General features: G+C 46.2%; 1 protein-coding gene across 1 annotated transcript in view; it reads right to left on the bottom strand.

Annotated features, from left to right (window-relative positions):
• Window positions 1-19,495, bottom strand: part of LOC144496749 (butyrophilin subfamily 1 member A1-like) — a 235,194-nt gene that overhangs the window by 130,529 nt on the left and 85,170 nt on the right. The window lies entirely within an intron of this gene.

Raw genomic sequence — 19,495 nt, 5'->3', positions numbered from 1 at the left:
ATATAATGTGGAGTGTCCGGGTCACCAGGAATACTCTGTACTGGGAAGTACCTGCCTAAGTATTGAAAATCATGGTAAATAAATAAGTTTTGGTGAAGTGACACCAGCTTCTCAGAAGTTAAAACTGAAACCCGGAGACTAGAGTGGTGAAGGGATTATAAAACTAGTCCAATTTGCAAAATAGGCAGCACCGGTCGTATCAATTCTGAAGCTGGATGGATCAGTTCGCCTTTGTGGAGATTTTAAACAGATGATAAACTGTTTCTCACAGCTGGATAAATACCCGGTTCCTCAGATCGAGGACTTACATGCAAAGTTGGCTGGAGGACTCTCGTTTTCAAAACTTGATATGAGCCACGCATACTTATAATTACAGCTAAACGAGAACTCCCAGAGATACTCAACAATATTATACATAAAGACCATTTGGGGTACTGTCAGCATGCACAATTTTCCAGCGAATTATGGAAAACATCTTAGAAGGCCTACGTCAGGTGGCTATTTGGATGATGTCCTCATAACAGGAAAAACGAATAAGGAACATTCAGAGAACCTAGAGGAAGTCCTGAGTGGATTTTCCAAGGCAGGCATACATCTAAGAAGGGGAAAATGTGTATTTCAGGTCCCCCAAGTGACCTAGCTGGGCTACAGATTAGACAAGTTTGGTCTACACACATTGGAAGACAAGGTGCGGGTGATCAAAGGCGCCCTGGCTCTCACGTCTGTCCAGGAGCTAAGATCATTTCTGGGGTTGATAACCTATCACAGAAAATTTATACTGAACCTTGCCTCCATCCTAACCCCATTACACCAATGAATAAAAAAGGACCAACCTTGGGAGTGGACTTTCAGGCAATCCTTGGCCTTCAACGAAGTAAAGCAACAGCTTTCCTCGTCGAATGTTCTGGCACATTAGAATCCCAGGAAAGAACTACGAAGCATCTCCATACGGAATCGGGTGATATTGGCACACAGGTGGCCAAATGGTGATGAATGCCCAATTGCCAACGTTTCTAGGACCTTGGCTATCACAGAACGCAAATACACCCACATTGAAAAAGGCAGGTTGGCAGTGATATTCGGGGTTAAGAAACTCGACCAGCACCTAAATGGGTGAAAATTTGTCATTATCAGGGACCATAAGCCATTACCAAGGCTGCTAAAGGAAGACAAGATGGTGCATCGGCCCAAATCCAGTGATGGGTTTAATTACTGGCCGCTTACAATTATCACTTGGAACAACGCCCAGGAGGCCGAGTCGCCAATGCAGATGCTTTGAGCCGGCTACCATTAGCAGCAACATTTGGCTATGAACGCAAAAAGATCCAGTACTTGTGAAATTGAAACAGTTAGTACTGACGGGAGAAACAAAAAGACCATTCCAGCCAGAATTTCATCCATACTGGAGCCAGCGAGAGCAGCTGACCATGGAAGACGACATACTCCTATGAGGCTCCTATATTATCATCCTGAGCCAGGGCCTCTGGCCTCTCCTGGCCGAACTTCACCATGGCTGAACTTCACCATGGCCACCCAGGAGTGCCAAAAATTAAAATGCTTGCAAAGAGCTATGTCCAGTGGCCAGGGCTGGATACAGACCTGGCTGTGCACGTGGGTTAGAACATAGAACAGTACAGCACAGAACAGGCCCTTCGGCCCACGATGTTGTGCCGAACCTTTTCCGAAACCAAGATCAAGCTATCCCACTCCCTATCATTCTAGTGTGCTCCATGTGCCTATCCAATAACCGCTTGAAAGTTCCTAAAGTGTCCAACTCCACTATCACAGCAGGCAGTCCATTCCACACCCCAACCACTCTCTGAGTAAAGAACCTACCTCGTACATCCCTCCTATATCTTCCACCACGAACCTTATAGTTATGCCCCCTAGTAACAGTTACATCCACCCGAGGAAATTGTCTCTGAACGTCCACTCTATCTATCCCCCTCATCATCTTATAAACCTCTATTAAGTCAGCTCTCATCCTCCTCCGCTCGAAAGAGAAATGCCCTAGCTCCCTCAACCTTTCCTCATAAGACATCCCCTCCAAACCAGGCAGCATCCTGGTAAATCTCCTTTGCACTCTTTCCAGTGCTTCCACATCCTTCTTATAGTGAGGTGACCAGAACTGCACACAAATGTGGTCTCACCAAGGTCCTGTACAGTTGCAGCATAACCCCACGGCTCTTAAACTCCAACCCCCTGTTAATAAAAGCTAACACACTATAGGCCTTCTTCACAGCTCTATCCACTTGAGTGGCAACCTTTAGAGATCTGTGGATATGAATCCCAAGATCTCTCTGTTCCTCCACATTCCTCAGAACCCGACCTTTGACCCTGTAATCCGCAATTGGTTGGTGTCAGCAATGCCAACAAGGGCAGAAGCTATCACCAGCAGCTCCTCTGCACCGTTGGGAATGGCTGAGAAGGCCATGGACGTGGCTACCCATCGACTATGCTGGTCCGTTCATGGAGTCAATGTTCCTCATAATGGAGAGGCCCACTCAAAATGGACCAAGTGAAGAGGCCAAAATACCTGCCAGGAGAGATACCTAAGTGCAAGGGTTATTAAAAATCGTGGCAATGGCCTCGCACAGTTGAGTTGAGAACAGGACCGGTGGGAGTCCTACGGAATCACCTCAGTCATCTACAAGCCGTGAAACACCATCAGAAACTTTAGGAGAAACTCCATGACCGTCTGGCTACTGCTATCTATCTCCACCAAAGGTAACCTCGGAGTCCGAAATGGACATGGCGGACTTATCCACATCGACCCCTTACTGCTTGATGAAGAAAGTGGACTCGTGCTCGCAGCGGAAGAGGTGAGCTCTGGTCTGCTACAGCCCACCCACTTCTGAGGCTGAGCAGGAGGATCCAGACTCAGCATTGAATCACTGAAATAGGCTCACAAGGCGGTTGACCCGCTATGGTTCCTCAGACCTAGAGGGGGAGAGGGATGTAATGACTTCAACAAAGTCGATGAGTTGGACCTGCAGGAACATGAGCCCCCTAATTGAGGCCTGTTAAGGCTGCCCAATCAGGGAGCTCCAGTGTCTGGGTCACCGGGGTATATACTCTATCGTGGGGAGTACCTGCCTGAGTATTGCAAACCATTGTAAATAAATCAGTTTTGGTGAAGGGACACCAGCCTTTCAGAAGTTATTTCATAGTTTCTCTGCCAAGCTGTTCTCCACTATAAATTCTCCTGTCCCCACCTGTTGTCATGACAATGTACCATAGCCCTGAATTATTTTGACATATTGAATTTTTAAGACAGATTTTTGTTTGAAAAGGGCATACAAGCCAAAGATAGTTGAAAATGTAAATCCTGAGAAAGTAAATAAGTGACAGTCTAAAGGGAATGCAATCCCAGGCTAATTACTGAGATGTCAGTGCAGGCAGGTTGGGCTGCATGGCCTCATTCTGCCCCGTAACTTTATGGTTCGCTGGAGGGATTATTTTATGAGGAGAGTTTGAGGAAATTGGGCCTGTATTCTCGAGAGTTTAAAAGCGTGAGAGGTGATTTCATTGAAACTTACAAAGTTCTTACAAGGCTTGACAGGTTAGATATCGATAGGATGTTCCCCTGACTGGTGAGTCCAGATGTGGAGATGCCGGCGTTGGACTGGGGTGAGTCCAGAAGCAGGGGAGATAATCTCAGAATAAGAGGTAGACCATTTAAGACTGAGATGAGGAGGAAGTTCTTCACTTCGAGGGTGATGAATCTTTAGAATTCTCTACCCCAGAGGGCTGTGGGAACTCAATCATTGAGTACGATCAAGACTAAGATCGATAGATTTCTAGAGGCTAATGACATCAAGGAATATGGCGATAGGATGGGAAAGTGGCATTGAGGTAGATCATCAGCCATGATTGAATAGAATAGCAAAGCAGGCTCAATGGGCCAAATGGCCTTCTCCTGTTCCGATGTTCTTTCTCTGTATCCCAGTGATAGAGCACTGTAATACTTTACTGATCTTTGTACAGCTCAACATCATCACCTTCTGGCTGAAATCGGCATTGCAATGAACTGCAAGGAAAACTTCTGGATGGGGGTATAATTTTCACTTCTAACTCTGGTAAATAAAATTCTTTCCTTTAATACCAAGATTTGCAAGCTCTCCATCACCAGAAGTTAGTTTGTGTAATTCCTGTCACTAATGATGCGATATGCTGAATACCTGAGGAACATTCTCATTGTCAGAATACAACACCACCTGCTGTTTAAAAAAAATGAAAGTGGGAATAATGAGAAAGGGCTGAACTAAAGTTAAAGTTTATTTATTAGTCACAAGTAAGGCTTATATTAACACTGCAATGAAGTTACTGTGAAATTCCCCTAGTCGCCACACTTCAGCTCCTGTTCCGGTCAATGCACCTAACCAGCATGTCTTTCAGACTGTGTGAGGAAACCCACACAGACACAGGGAGAACGTGCAGATTCCACACAGACAGTGACCCGAGCCAGGAATCGAACCCGGATCCCTGGCGCTGTGAGACAGCAATGCTAACCACTGTGCCACCGTGCCACCTATACCAGCTTTTCTAGTGATTGACTAGATTTTCTGTCAGCTGCACATATTTCCAGAAGAATGTCAACAAAATATCAAACACTGTGATTATCCTATGAAATTTCAGTATTGCTGCAGCTGACTAGGTGACTGAGCATCTCAGCTTTGCCTCCCAGTGTGATCATATCATTTTGAAAAGTTGAACAGTGAGGAAGGTGTTGCAATATCAAGTCTGGGGAGGAGACAACAACAGGAGAAAGACACTGGAGTGAGGTGGAGATGATCGATGTTCCCGAGATAGCACTGAGTGGAAATGAAGAGTAAATGGGCACTGGAGCAGAGAGGGGAAGGGGCAGATCCTGGGATTGGTCCTTTTAGGTGTGAGGAAGGAGTGTGTCAGTGTTAAACTGAGAGTGAGTGTGGGAAAAGAGACTCACAGCATCAACTCTGGGGCAGGGGTCACCTTTAAGTGAGGAGGTTGAAGAGGGAAAAATGCAAATTCCCAAATGCCAGGGAAATGCAGTATTGTCACTCTTCAATATTTGGATTTCCCTCTCAGGCTTCCATGCTGTGGGAGCAGAGAGAGAAATTGAAATACAGAAGAAATCCCAGCTACAGGCTGGAAAACATGGGAAGAGATGGAGGATGGGACTGGGTGGTTTGGCTGACTGAAGCAGGGAGTAAATGAAGGAAGAAACACAAGATATTTAATTTCTTTTTTAGTTTAATCCTCTGACATTTATTGGTTTTATTTACAGCTTCATTGGAATTTTACAATGTACAAGTTGAAAATTAAAGGACAGATTTACTGGTTATCTGTTGTCAGTGGTGGTTTCTAACCCCTGACCTCTGATCTTAATCAGGGAGTCATCATTGTGAGGTTAGGGATGACGTGACCACCCTGAGGCCCCACCCCTTTTCCAGATCTGGAGCAGAACCGGAGCAGATTCTCATCCACTGGTTTTTATCCCAAGTCTGAAAATAAGGATGAAGTTTCTCTGTGAATTTATTTCCAGTGAATGTGTAGATATGGGACTTGGTGTCCACACTGTAAAATGAAATTGTCCCTGACTCATAACTGAGATACACTCCCACTTTATTGAGGATCTGACCAGCAGGGAGAGGAAGACAGGATTCAGGAGAGGAGTTGATGTTAAACCGATGTTCAATCCGTTCAATGGTCCAGAATTAGGGTGGCCATTTCCAAATTTCCGAAAAGGAGGACGTGTTCATAGGTTACCATATATATACAGGGCATTTCAAAAAAAATTTTTTTTTTTAAATTTAAACCGTATTGCAAAAACAACAAATGCAAGCAGATGATCACTTTAGTTATTTTATTAAATAAAAATTCTAACCTGATACTTTTTTTCGCCTATATAAATCCAGCAAAATTCAAAATCCAGCAAAAACCAAACTTCCAGATGTTGGTGTTGGGACAGATTTCAGTGTCCTGAACCACAGAAAGTTATCATGAAGGTACAGCAAGCAATTAGGAAAGCAAACAGCTTGTAGACCTTTTTTGCAAGAAGATTGGAGGATAGAGAAGCTGGGTCCCATGATCAGATATTGAGGGTGTTTGAACAAGGAACCCTTGTACAGAGCTTTTGAGACTGCACCTGGATTACTGAGCAGTTTTGGTACCTATATTTAAGGACAGAGATACTTGCATTTTTGGTGGTACAGAGAAGGTTCACTAGATTGATGGCAGGATATGAGGGGGTTGTCCTATGATGTGAGATACTGGATAACTTGGGTCTGTATTCTCTGGAATTTAGAAGAACGAAGCAAACAGGGAAGTGCATGGTAGACATGGAGGGTGGAATTTAATGCCCCCTCCCATGGTGAGTTTGGTGGTGGGGCATTTAATTGCGTGGGAAGGTGCCAGTTGGGGCCCTTGTCATCTTCCTGCATTTCCCAATTAGTCTTGGGCAGGAAGGCTCATGGAGGAACTTTGTGCCCTGCCATCAGTTGAGGCCATCAAGTGGGTAATTAATACCCACCTAAGGGTTTCATCCCACCCAGCGCTGAGTAGGAAACCTGTCATGTAAGAGCAAACCTTGTCAATGTTGTGTGTGGGCTTCCCGAGACAGTCCCTCATTTAAAAGCACTCAGTTGCTGATAAAGGGATCCTGCATCAGGAAGGGGCTTCTGTTGAGAAACCCATCATGCCCTTACCTCTGAAATCCCTTACCTCCCCCACCCCATGATCTCCCTCTCCTCCTCATCACCTACCTGCAGCCTGGGTCTCTCATTGATGCTGGCACTCAGGCGGATGATGCATTACCAGCAGCAGCCACTGGCCTCCCAGCGGCCACCGGCTTCCCAGCAGGGAAGAAGTGCTGGCCTCTCATTGGCCCAGTCAGAAGTCTCACCACACCAGGTTAAAGCCCAACAGGTTTATTTGTAGCAAACGCCACTAGCTTTCGAAGCGCTTGCTGCTCCTTTGTCAGGTGGGTGGGAATTCCAGAACTCCCACCCACCTGACGAAGGAGCAGTGCTCCGAAAGCTAGTGGCGTTTGCTACCAAATAAACCTATTGGACTTTAACCTGGTGTTGTGAGACTTCTTACTGTGTTTACCCCAGTCCAACGTCGGCATCTCCACGTCATGACTCTCATTGGCCAGCAGCTCATGGTGGGTGAGACATCCGCCCCCCGAGGTCTCTGATCTTGGCGAAGGCTGACTGCTGGTCTGTGACGTGCCTGGGTGGAACAAGATGCTTCTCCAAAAAGAGGTGACAGGGGACTCTTGTCAGTTGTCCAGCCAGCTAGTGAGACCCCCAAAAAAGGGGAACAAATTAACATCCGGCTCAAGGTGGCGCCGGACGGAGGACCGAGTGCTCAAAAGCTGGACTGTCTGGCCTAAAGCCGGACGTCTGGCCTCCCTAGAGTGAAGGGCCAAGGTTACTAAAGGCACAGTCCCCAGTGTGGGGAGATTCTAATCCCTGATACTGGAGATGTCCAAATGAGAGGAACACAGACATCTCACAGAGTTTGTGAAGTTGGAAGAGATTACAGAAATAGGAAGGGGCGAGGACATGGAGAGATTTCAATTTTAAAATCCAGGGCAGAGGGAATGCTGGCTTTATTTCAAAGAGAATGGAGTATAAAAATTTGGGAAAGCTTGCTAAAACTATACAAGGCACGAGTTAGACCATACCTGGCAAACTGTGAACAATTTTAGTCCCCTTATCTAAGGAAAGATATACTGCATTGGAGGCAGTCCAGAGAAGGTTCACTGGGTTAATCCCGGGAATGAAGGTTGGGCCTGTACTCATTGGAGTTTAGAAGAATGAGATGTGACCTATTGAGGCATATCGGATTCTCAGGGGATTTGACAGGGTCGATGCTGAGAGGTTGTTTCCCCTTGTGGGAGAATCCAGGACCAGAGGGCAAAATCTCAGAGTTAGGAGTCACCCATTTGAGACAGAGATGAGGAGGAATTTCTTCTTTCAGAGGGGAGTGAATCTATGGAATTCTTTACCGCAGAAGGCTGTAGAAGCCGGGTCATTCAGTATGTTAAGACTGAGATAAATTTTTAATGAGTTAGGAAATGAAGGATTATGGGGATAAGGTGGGAAAGTGGAGCTGAGGATTATCACATCAGGATCAGTCATGATCTCATTGAATGGTGGAGGTGACCCAATGGGCTGAATGACCTACACCTGATCCTACATCTTCTGGTTTTATGGGTTGCTTGACTGGGAACTTACAGGTCAGTGAGCACAGGGGTACCTGAGGAACACAGAGCCCGTGTGAGAGTTCATGGACTGGGTTGTAAGAGCCTGAGGGGTATTGACAGGATGGATGTGGAGAGGATTCTCCTCTTGTGGGAGAATAAAGAACAAAGAAAATTACAGCACAGGAACAGACCGTTTGGCCGTCCAAGCCTGCACCGACCATGCTGCCTGACTTAACTAAAACCCCCTACCTTCTCTATTCCCATGCTATTCATGTATTTGTCAAGACACCCTTAAAAGCCACTACTGTATCCGCTTCCACTACCTCCCCCGGCAGCAAGTTCCAGGCACCCACCACCCTCTGTGTAAAAGAACAAAGAAAATTACAAATCTGGAACTCGGGGTCAGCGTTTAAAATAAGGGGTCTCCTGTTCAAGACAGAGATGAGGAGAAATGTTTTCTCTCAGAGAGTCACGAGGCTCTGAGACTCTCCTCCTCCAAAGGCAATGGAAGCTTTGAATATTTGACACAATGGTTAGCACTGCTGCCTCACAGCGCTAGGGACCTGGGTTTGATTCCAGCTTGGATGACTGACTGTGCGAAGTCTGCACGTTCTCCCCGTGTCTGCGTGGGTTTCCTCCGGGTGCTCTGGTTTTCTCCCACAGTCCGAAAGACATGCTGGTTGGGTGCATTGGCCATGCTAAATTCTCCCTCAGTGTACCCAAACAGGCACCGGAGTGTGACGACTCGGGGATTTTCACAACTTCATTGCATTGTTAATGTAAGCCGACTTGTGACAATAAATAAACTTTTTACTTTTCTTTGGGAGAAGAAATTCTTCCTCAAATTCATGTTACATGATCACCCCCTTATTCTGCAGCTCTGCCCTCTGATCCGACACTCTCCCATGAGTGGAAACATCCTCCCAACATTTACCCTGTCTAACCCCCTAAGACTCTTATGTGTTTCATTCATTTCAGCCCTCATTCTTCTGAACTCCAAGGAGCACAGACCCAAACTGTTTAATCTTTCCTCATATGGCAGTCCCTCCGTACCCAGGATCATCCTAGTAAACTTCCTCTGTACTGCTCCAGTGACAATATATTTCCTTAAATATGGGGACCAAAACTGTACGCAATATTCTAACTGTGGCCTCACTAATACCTTGTATCTTGACGGGGGATGGGGGTGCTGCTGAGGGAGGGTGGATGGGAGTGAGGATGCTTAACTGGCTGCCCGGGGCTGGGATTTACAGGTGTGCACCTCCAATTCCAGCCCCACACCCATGACAGCCGCTTGGGCTCGTGCTTCCTCACATTGCAACTCCCAGACGCGGGGCGCCAACTGCCGCTGCTCACGGCAGAACTACAACTCCCACCAGGCACCGCGGGCTGGCTCTCCCCCTGATTCCATACTGCCACTCCTCACTGCGCAGGCCTGGGGACACATGGGTAACATACCAACAACAGAAAATGCTGGAAAATCTCAGCAGGTTTGACAGCATCTGTGGGGAGGGAATAGAGCCAACGTTTTGAGTCTGGATGACCGTTGGTCAGAGTTGTGGGTAATCTCATTCTGACCAATGATTGTGTCAGCAAAGAGCTGCCCTCTCCTCTGTGATTGGCCCAGCAGACTGATTGACAGGTAAGTTCTGGAAGGGATTTCAAAGTGGTTCTCTCTCTGATTGGCTGTGAGAGAGTCGCTGATCACTCTGGGAGCCCTGTGTCGGGGCACAGTGTGTTTCATTGTAAATCCACCATGGAACAGTGTGGATACTGGAAAAACAGCGGTTCTGGCAATATCTGTGCAGAGAGAAAAGAATTAACTTTCCCAGTCTGTATCTCTCTAAAGTTGACGGGGATTTTCCACTGGCAAATGCCGGCTCCATTGGAGGAAATCTGCACCACTGTAAGATCCCAGCTGTGGGCATGGAGAGACAATCATCTCTGTGAACTGTTTCTCCCCCCATCTGATGCTGCTGATGCTGATCCGTTCATCATTCATTTTCTGTGTCTATATTAAACAATTACAGTGACAGGATAATAAACATTTCCACACACTACCCCCTGATCACAGTGAGAGCCATCCACACAGTGACAAACTCCAATAATCCCCCGCTTTATTCCAATGTCAGAATCCTGTCTGAAACAGAATCGGATTAAACTGGGTCAGAATTGATGCTGCAGAGTCTCAGAGCAGGGAGTAAACACGGAATCAGTCACTCGGGACTGTTCTGTTGTTTATCGTCATAACAAGGAAAGATGTGATGTGAATTGTGGATTGAAATGGAGAGAAACAGTAATATTTGGGAGGATGAAGGTTTGGGGGGTGGGGAGCAGTCACTGTATGAACAGTCTGACTGTCAAACAGGGGGATGGACCATCTAGAGCAGGATCTCCACTGTCCGTCACAGAGCTTTTTAATCACCCCTTTATACATACTCACTAGGATGTTGGTGGTCTGAGATAACCTGACATTTTCAACCATGAGGGCATCACAACAGAGCCTGGGGTGGGTAAAACATGAATTATCCTTCTCCTCTCCAAAGCGTTTCAAAGACTTTAGACCAGGAGTGATGAAGCTGTTTTGCTTCTCCCAATCAAAGTGAAAATTAAAATTGTCCATTTGAAGCATTTTCCATTTGCTCCAAGCTTCTCTGCTCTGGGTGTTTGTACATCCTGCTGTCAGGAGAGCTGAACGCCAATCCCATCAGAGTCTTCTGCACCGTGTTTACTTCAATGGTGTCAAATGTCAGGCTGGCTGTATAACAACATCTGAGCAAACATCACCCATTTCAAACTCTCACTGAAAGATTCAAATTCACCCCAGAGAGAGTGAGAATGGAGGAGTGAATTCTGTACTTACCGGGAGAGACCCAGGGAAAACAAGGGAGATGGAGAAAAGGATCAGCAACATTCTGGGAATCCACTGTCTCAATTCCAATCAGTGACTGGGAATTAAACACTCAAAGGAGGAAACTAATATTGTTTATTGTGATTGAAAAAACACAAAAAAATGTTGATAAGGACTCCAGTTTCCTGTCTTCATTGAAATGTGATCAGTTCCCTGAAGTTAAGCCACACGACCATAGGGTGAATGATTGATTAGTGTCAGAAAAAGAGCAAATGAAAGGGAAAGAATTTCTAAAGTTTATTTATTTTTCACAAGTCGGCTTACATTAATACTGCAATGACGTTACTGAAAAAATCCCCTAGTCGCCACACTCCGGCACCTGCTCAGGTACACTGAGGGAGAATTCACCTATCCTGTCACCAGTTATCAGGAAATTGTCCATTTCCAGCTTCCTCCCCCATCAGGAATGGACATGAAAGGGGCTTGAAAATTATGAAGAAGCCACACTGCAGACAACCATCATTTTAGCTGCTGCTCTCACCTGAAGAAGGGGCTCAGAGCCTCGAAAGCTTGTGTGGCTTTTGCTACCAAATAAACCTGTTGGACTTTAACCTGGTGTTGTTAAACTTCTTACAGGCTTTGGGCCCAGTCAGGCCACCTGCCCCCATAAGGGTACAGACTGTTAGGCTTATTAAAAACCTTGTTAAACTGCAATTTTTCCAGTCAGCTTTAGGTTTCCCAATTCGAAATTGAGCAGATGAATGGTCTGGTGTGAGCACCCAGCAGTTGGCCAGTGTGGACAGTGCTCCTACAGTCCCTTTCAGTTTGCCTGGCTGTAAGAGCAGCCACAGTTTGCCCTGTAGATGGACATTCCCGTCCCCTCACCACACTCTCCCTCACCCCCATAATGGTGGCCTGGCTTCTTTCCGGGTTTATTTTGATGTTTTTCTGAAGTGACTAACGTGGAACTTCCTGTTGAAGCAGCTTCTCAGTTACACACCTTGTACTGCAGCTGGGTGTTTGCCGAAAGCTGGAGGAATCCGGATTGGCTATTGGGGAGCCTGCCCACTGCTCTTAATTGTGAGGGAAATGGTTTCCATGCCAATTGTAAATGTTCCCCCACAGAAAATCCTTAACTGTGACCTGTATCTAGAATCAAAGAATCATAGAAAAATTACAGCTCAGAAACAGGCCTTTTGGCCCTTCTTGTCTGTGCCGAACCATTTTTTGCCTAGTCCCACTGACCTGCACTTGGACCATATCCCTCCACACCCCTCTCATCCATGAACCCATCCAAGTTTTTCTTAAATGTTAAAAGTGACCCTGCATTTACCACTTTATCTGGCAGCTCATTCCACACTCCCACCACTCTCTGCATGAAGAAGCCCCCCCTAATATTCCCTTTAAACTTTTCTCCTTTGACTCTTAACCCAAGCCCTCTGGTTTTTTTCTCCCCTCGCCTCAGTGGAAAAAGCCTGCTTGCATTCACTCTATCTATACCCATCAAAATCTTATACATCTCTATCAAATCTCCCCTCATTCTTCTACGCTCCAGGGAATAAAGTCCCAACCTATTCAATCTCTCTCTGTAACTCAGCATCTCAAGTCCCGGCAACATCCTTGTGAACCTTCTCTGCACTCTTTCAACCTTATTTACATCCTTCCTGTAACTAGGTGACCAAAACTGTACACAATACTCTAAATACGGCCTCACCAATGTCTTATATAACCTTACCATAACACTCCAACGTTTATACTCGATACTCCGATTTATAAAGGCCAATGTACCAAAGGCACTCTTTACGACCCTATCCACCTGTGACGTCACTTTTAGGGAATTCTGTACCTGGATTCCCAGATCCCTCTGTTCAACTGCACTCTTCAGAGTCCTACCATTTACCCTGTACGTTCTACTTTGGTTTGTCCTTCCAAAGTGCAATATCTCACACTTGTCGAGAGGGCTAGAATACAAGAGCAGGGATGTACTTCTGAGGCTTTGTAAGGCTCTGGTCAGACCCCATTTGGAGTACTGTGAGCAGTTTTGGGCCCCAGAACTCAGATCCTGCACGGATCAGCTGGCTGAGGTATTCACAGACATCTTCAACCTCTCTTTACAACAATCTGAGGTCCCTATCTGCTTCAAGAAGACAACCATCATGTTGGTACCTAAGAAAAACCAAGCAGCATGCCTTAATGACTATCGGCCGGTGGCTCTGACATCCATCATTATGAAGTGCTTCGAAAGGTTAGTCATGGCACGGATCAATTCCAGCTTCCCGGACTACCTGGATCCACTACAGTTTGCCAACCGCCGCAACAAGTCCACAGCAGACGCCATTTCCCTGGCCCTGCGCTCAACCCTGGAACACCTAGGTAGCAAGGACACCTATGTCAGACTCCTATTTGTTGACTACGGCTCAGCCTTCAACACTATTATTCCCACGAAACTCATCTCCAAACTCAGTGGCCTGAACCTTGGCACCTCCCTCTGCGACTGGATGTGAACTTCCTAACTCACAGACCACAATCAGTAAGGATAGGCAACGACACCTCCTCCACGATCATCCTCAAAACCGGTGCCCCACAAGGCTGTGTTCTCAGCCACCGACTACCCCTTATACACCTATGACTGTGCGGCCAAATTCCCCTCCAATTCGAATTTCAAGTTTGCTGACGACATCACCGTAGTGGGTCGGATCTCAAACAATGATAAGACAGAGTACACGAATGAGACAGAGAATCTGGTGAACTGATGTGGCAACAATAATCTCTCCCTCAATGTCAACAAAATGAAGGAGATTGTCATTGACTTCAGGAAGTGTAGAGGAGAACATGCCCCTATCTACATCAATGGGGATGAAGTAGAAAGGGTTGAGAGCTTCAGGTTTTTAGGTGTCCAGATCACTAACAACCTGACCTGGTCCCCCCCATGCCAACACTATAGTTAAGAAAGTTCACCAACGCCTCTACTTTCTCAGAAGACTCAGGAAATTTGGTGTGTCAGCTACAACTCTCACCAACTTTTACAGATGCACCATAGAAAGCATTCTTTCTGGTTGTATCACAGCTTGGTACGGCTCCTGCGCTGCCCAAGACCGCAAGGATCTACAAAAAGTCAGGAATGTAGCCCAATTCATCATGCAAACCAGCCTCCCATCCACTAACTCCGTCTACACTTCCCGCTGCCTCGGCGAAGCTGCCAGCACAATCAAGGACCCCACGCACCCTGGACATTCTGTCTTCCACCCTCTTCCCCCGGGAAAAAGATACAAAAGTCTGAGGTCACACACCAACCGACTCAAGAACAGCCTTTTCGCCGCTGCCGTCAGACTCCTGAATGGACCTACCCTGCATTAAGTTGATCTTTCTCTACACCCTAGCTATGACTGTAACACTACATTCTGCACTCTCATTTCCTTCTCTATGAACCAGTATGTTTTGTCTGTATAGCGCGCAAGAAACAATACTTTTCACTGTCTGATAATACATGTGACAATAATAAATCAAACAAATCATATCTAAGGAAGGATGTGATGGTCTTGGAAAGGATCCAGAGGAGGCTCACAAGAATGATCTTTGGGATGGAAAGCTTGTCGTATGAGAAATCTGTAAATCGTATCTGTGTGGATACACCTCTCTTTGCCGCTGTATGTGTGAATATGAGCGTAGTGTGTGTATATGAGCATGTGTGTGCTTATTTGCACACCAGTGTGTGCACGTGTCTGTGTGTACACGTATGTATGTATGTGTTGGTCCCTGTGTGTGCGTATGTATCTTTGTGTCTGTGTGTTTGCATGTGTCTGTTTGTGTATGCATGTGTGTTCATGTGTGTGTTTACAGTTGTCTGTTTGTGTGTGTGTGTCTGTACGTGCGCGCTGGTATATATGTGCATGCTTACGCGAAGGTGTATGTGCATCCTCACTCCATAACCCATTCAATTATCAATTAAAATTTCAATGAAAAACTTGCAAGAATTCTACAAACACTGTAAGACTGTTAAATTATTCAATTTCTTTCCACGTTGCTTCTTTTTTAGTCTCAACGGGGTGTGAAAATTACTGACTAGGCATTTATTGCCCATCCCTAGTTGCCCTTCACAGTACTGTTAGAGTGGGAGTTCCAGTGTTTTGACCAAGTGACGGTGAAGGAACAGCTGATATATTTCCAAGTTAGGGTGGTGTGTGGCTTGGAACGGAACCTCCAGGTGGTTTGTGTTCCCAAGTGTCTGCTGTCCTTGTCCTTCAAGGTTATTAAGGAGAATCCCAAGGCATTTTATTCATACGTTAGGAACAAAAGTCAGGGAAAAAATCGGACCTCTCAGGGACAAAAGTGGGGAATTATGCTTAGAGCCCAAAGAAGTAGGGGAGATCCTAAATGAATACTTTGCGTTGGTATTCACAAAGGAGAGGGATGTGTTGACTGGGAGTGTCTCGGAGGGGAGTGTTGACCCGTTAGAGAAAATCTCCATTACAAGGGAGGAAGTGTTTGGTTTTTTAGGGAATATAAAGACTGACAAATCCCCAGGGCCTGATGGAATCTATCCAAGGCTGCTCAGGGAGACGAGAGATGAAATCGCTGGGCCTCTGACGCAAATCTTTGTCTCGCCACTGGACACAGGTGAGATCCCAGAGGTTTGGAGGATAGCTAATGTGGTCCCGTTATTTAAGAAGGGTAGGAAGGATAACCCGGGAAATTATAGGCCGGTGAGCTTGACGTCCGTGGTAGGCAAGTTGTTGGAGAGGATTCTTAGAGATAGGATGTATGCACATTTAGAAAGGAATAAACTCATTAACGATAGTCAGCATGGTTTTGTGAGAGGGAGGTCATGCCTCATAACCTGGTGGAGTTTTTTGAAGAAGTGACTAGAATGGTTGACGAGGGAAGGGCCGTGGATGTCGTCTATATGGATTTTAGTAAAGCGTTTGACAAAGTCCCTCATGGTAGGTTGGTGCAAAAGGTTGGATCTCATGGGATAAAGGGGGAGGTGGCTAGATAGGTGGAGAACTGGCTTAGTCACAGAATAAGAAGTCTCACAACACCAGGTGAAAGTCCAACAGATTTATTTGGTAGCAAATACCATAAGCTTTCGGAGCGCTGCTCCTTCATCAGATGGAGTGGAAATGTGCTCTCAAACAGTGCACAGAGACACAAAATCAAGTTACAGAATACTGTAACTTATAGAATACAGTATTCTGTAACTTGATTTTGTGTCTCTGTGCACTGTTTGAGAGCACATTTCCACTCCATCTGACGAAGGTGCAGTGCTCCGAAAGCTTATGGTATTTGCTACCAAATAAACCTGTTGGACTTTAACCTGGTGTTGTGAGACTTCTTACTGTGTTCACCCCAGCCCAACGCTGGCATCTCCACATCTTGGTCACAGAAGACAGAGGTTGGTAGTGGAAGGGTCTTTTTCCGGCTGGTGGCCTATGACTAGTGGTGTTCCGCAGGGCTCTGTATTGGGACCTCTGCTGTTTGTGATTTATATAAACGATCTGGAAGAAGGTGTAACTGGGGTGATCAGTAAGTTTGCAGACGACACGAAAATGGCTGGACTTGCAGGTAGTGAGGAACATTGTCAGAGGCTACAGAAGGATATAGATAGGCTGGAAATTTGGGCAAAGAAATGGCAGATGGAGTTCAATCCAGATAAATGCGAAGTGATGCATTTTGTAGAACTAACGTAGGGGGGAGCTATACGATAAATGGCAGAACCATAAAGGGTGTAGATACGTAGAGGGACCTGGGTGTGCAAGTCCACAGATCCTTGAAGGTGACGTCACAGGTGGAGAAGGTAGTGAATAAGGCATATGGCATGCTTGCCTTTATAGGACGGGGCATAGAGTATAAAAGTTGGGGTCTGATGTTGCAGTTGTATAGAACGTTGGTTCGGCCGCATTTGGAATATTGCGTCCAGTTCTGGTCACCACACTACCAGAAGGACGTGGAGGCTTTAGAGAGAGTACAGAGGAGGTTTACTTGGATGTTGCCTGGTATAGAGGGGCTTAGTTATGAGGAGAGATTGGGTAAACTGGGGTTGTTCTGACTGGAAAGACAGGATGAGGGGAGACCTAATAGAGGTGTATAAAATTATGAAAGGCATAGATAGGGTGAACGGTGGGAAGCTTTTTCCCAGGTCGGTGGTGACATTCACAAGGGGTCATAGGTTCAAGGTGAGGTGGGGGGGGGGGCGGGGGGGGAGGTTTAACACGGATATCAGAAGGACATATTTTACACAGAGGGTGGTGGGGGCCTGGAATGCGCTGCCAGGCAAGGTGGTGGAGGCGGATACACTGGGAACGTTTAAGATTTATCTAGATAGCCACATGAACGGAGTGGGAATGGAGGGATACAAAAGAATGGTCTAGTTTGGACCAGGGAGCGGCGCAGGCTTGGAGGGCCGAAGGGCCTGTTCCTGTGCTGTAATGTTCTTTGTTCTTTGTAAGGTGCTACTAGCGGGTTTAAAAGGTGCTGTCTAAGGAGCCTTGGTGAGTTCCTCCAGTGAATCTTGTAGATGGTTCACACAGCTGCCACTGTGCATCAGTGGTGAAGGGCTTGAATCATAGAATCCTCCAGTGCAGAAGGAGGCCATTCAGCCCATTGAGTCTGCACCGACCACAATCCCACACAGGCCCCATCCCCATTAACTCATGTATTTAGCTGCGCTAATCTCCATGACACAAAGGGGTTATTTAGCTTGGCCAGTCCAGCTCACCCACACATCATTGGACCATGGGAGGAAATTGGAGCACCCGGAGGAAACACACGCAGACACGGGGAGAATGTGCAAACTTCACACAGAGTGACCCAAGACAAGAATCAAACCCGGGTCCCTGGTGCTGTGAGGCAGCAGTGCTAACACTGTGCCACCATGCCGCCCCTTGTGGAATGGGTAGCAATGAAGCGGGCTGCTTTATCCTGAATAGTGTCTGTTGAGTTTCTTGAGTGTTTTTAGAGCTGCACTCATCTAGACAAGTGGAGAGAATTCCATTACATAGAAACGTAGAAAACAGAAGCAGGAAGAGGCCATTCGACCCTTCGAGACTTTTCACCATTCATTATGATCATGGCTGATCATCAAATTCAATATCATGATCCCCTTTCCCCCATAACCCTTGATCCCAAAAGGCCCAAGAGCTATATCTAATTTATTCTTGAAGTCACACAATGTTTTGGCCTCACCTACTTTCTGTGGTAGTGAATTCCACACATTCACCACTCTGAGTGAAGAAATTTCTCCTCATCTCAGTTCTTATCCTCAAACTGTGACCCCTAGTTCTGGACTCCTTCACCATTTGGAACATCCTTTCTGAATCTACCCTGTCTAATCCTGTTAGACTTTTATAAGTCTCAATGAGATCCCCTCTCACTCTTCTAAACTCCAATGAATACAATCCTCACACTCGTGACTTGTGCCATGTAGATGGTGGACAGGTTTTGGGGAGTCAGGAGGTGGTTACTCACTGCAGGATTCCTAACCTCTGACCTGCTCTTGTAACTACAGTATTTATATGGCTAATCCAGTTTTGTTTCTGGTCAATGGTAGGCCCCAGGATGTTGCTAATGGGGGATTCAGTCATGGCAATGCCATTGAATGTCAAGGGGCGATGGTTAGATTCTCTCTTGTTGGAGGTGATTGTTGCCTTACACTTGTGTGACACAAATATTACTTGCCACTTGTTAGTCCAAGCCTGGACATTGTCCAGGTCTTGCTGCATTTGGACATGGACTGCTTCAATATCTGAGTCGTAATAATGCAGCTGAACATTGCACAATCATCAGCGAACATCGCCACTTCTGACATTATCCTAGAAGGCAGGTCACTGATGAAGCAGCTGAAGATGGTTGGGACTGGGACACGACCCTGAGGAATTCCTGCATTGATGCCCAGAGACTGAGATGATTGACCTCCAATCACACAACCACCATTTTTTGTGCTAGTTATGATTCCAACCAGTGGAGAGTTTTCCCCCTGATACCCATTGATTCCGGTTTTACGAGGGCTCCTTGATGCCACACTCGGTCAAATGCGGTCTTGATATCAAGGACTATCACTCTCATCTCACCTCTGGAATTAAGCTCTTTTGTCCATGTTTGAACCAAAGCTGTAATGAGGTCAGGAGCTGAGTGACCCTGGCGGAACACAAACTGGGTGTCACTGAGCAAATTATTGCTGAGTAAGTGCCGCTTGACGGCACTGTTGATAACCCCTTCATCACTTTGCTGATGATTGACAGTAGACCGATTGGGTTGTAATAGGCAGGGTTAAATTTGTCCTGTTTCTAGTGTACAGCATATACCTGGGCAATTTTATACATTGTCGGGAGATGCCTGTGTTGTAGCTGTACTGGAACAGCTTGGCACCAACACACTCACTTTGAGGTTCCCTACACTTCTCATTACTGAGGAGCTGGTGAGCCTTCACCTCCAGCTCACTGGGAAATGTGCTG

The sequence above is a fragment of the Mustelus asterias genome, chromosome 8 (assembly GCF_964213995.1).
Source record: "Mustelus asterias chromosome 8, sMusAst1.hap1.1, whole genome shotgun sequence".
Classification (NCBI taxonomy): domain Eukaryota; kingdom Metazoa; phylum Chordata; class Chondrichthyes; order Carcharhiniformes; family Triakidae; genus Mustelus; species Mustelus asterias.
This window is presented reverse-complemented; position numbering and strand designations above follow the sequence as displayed.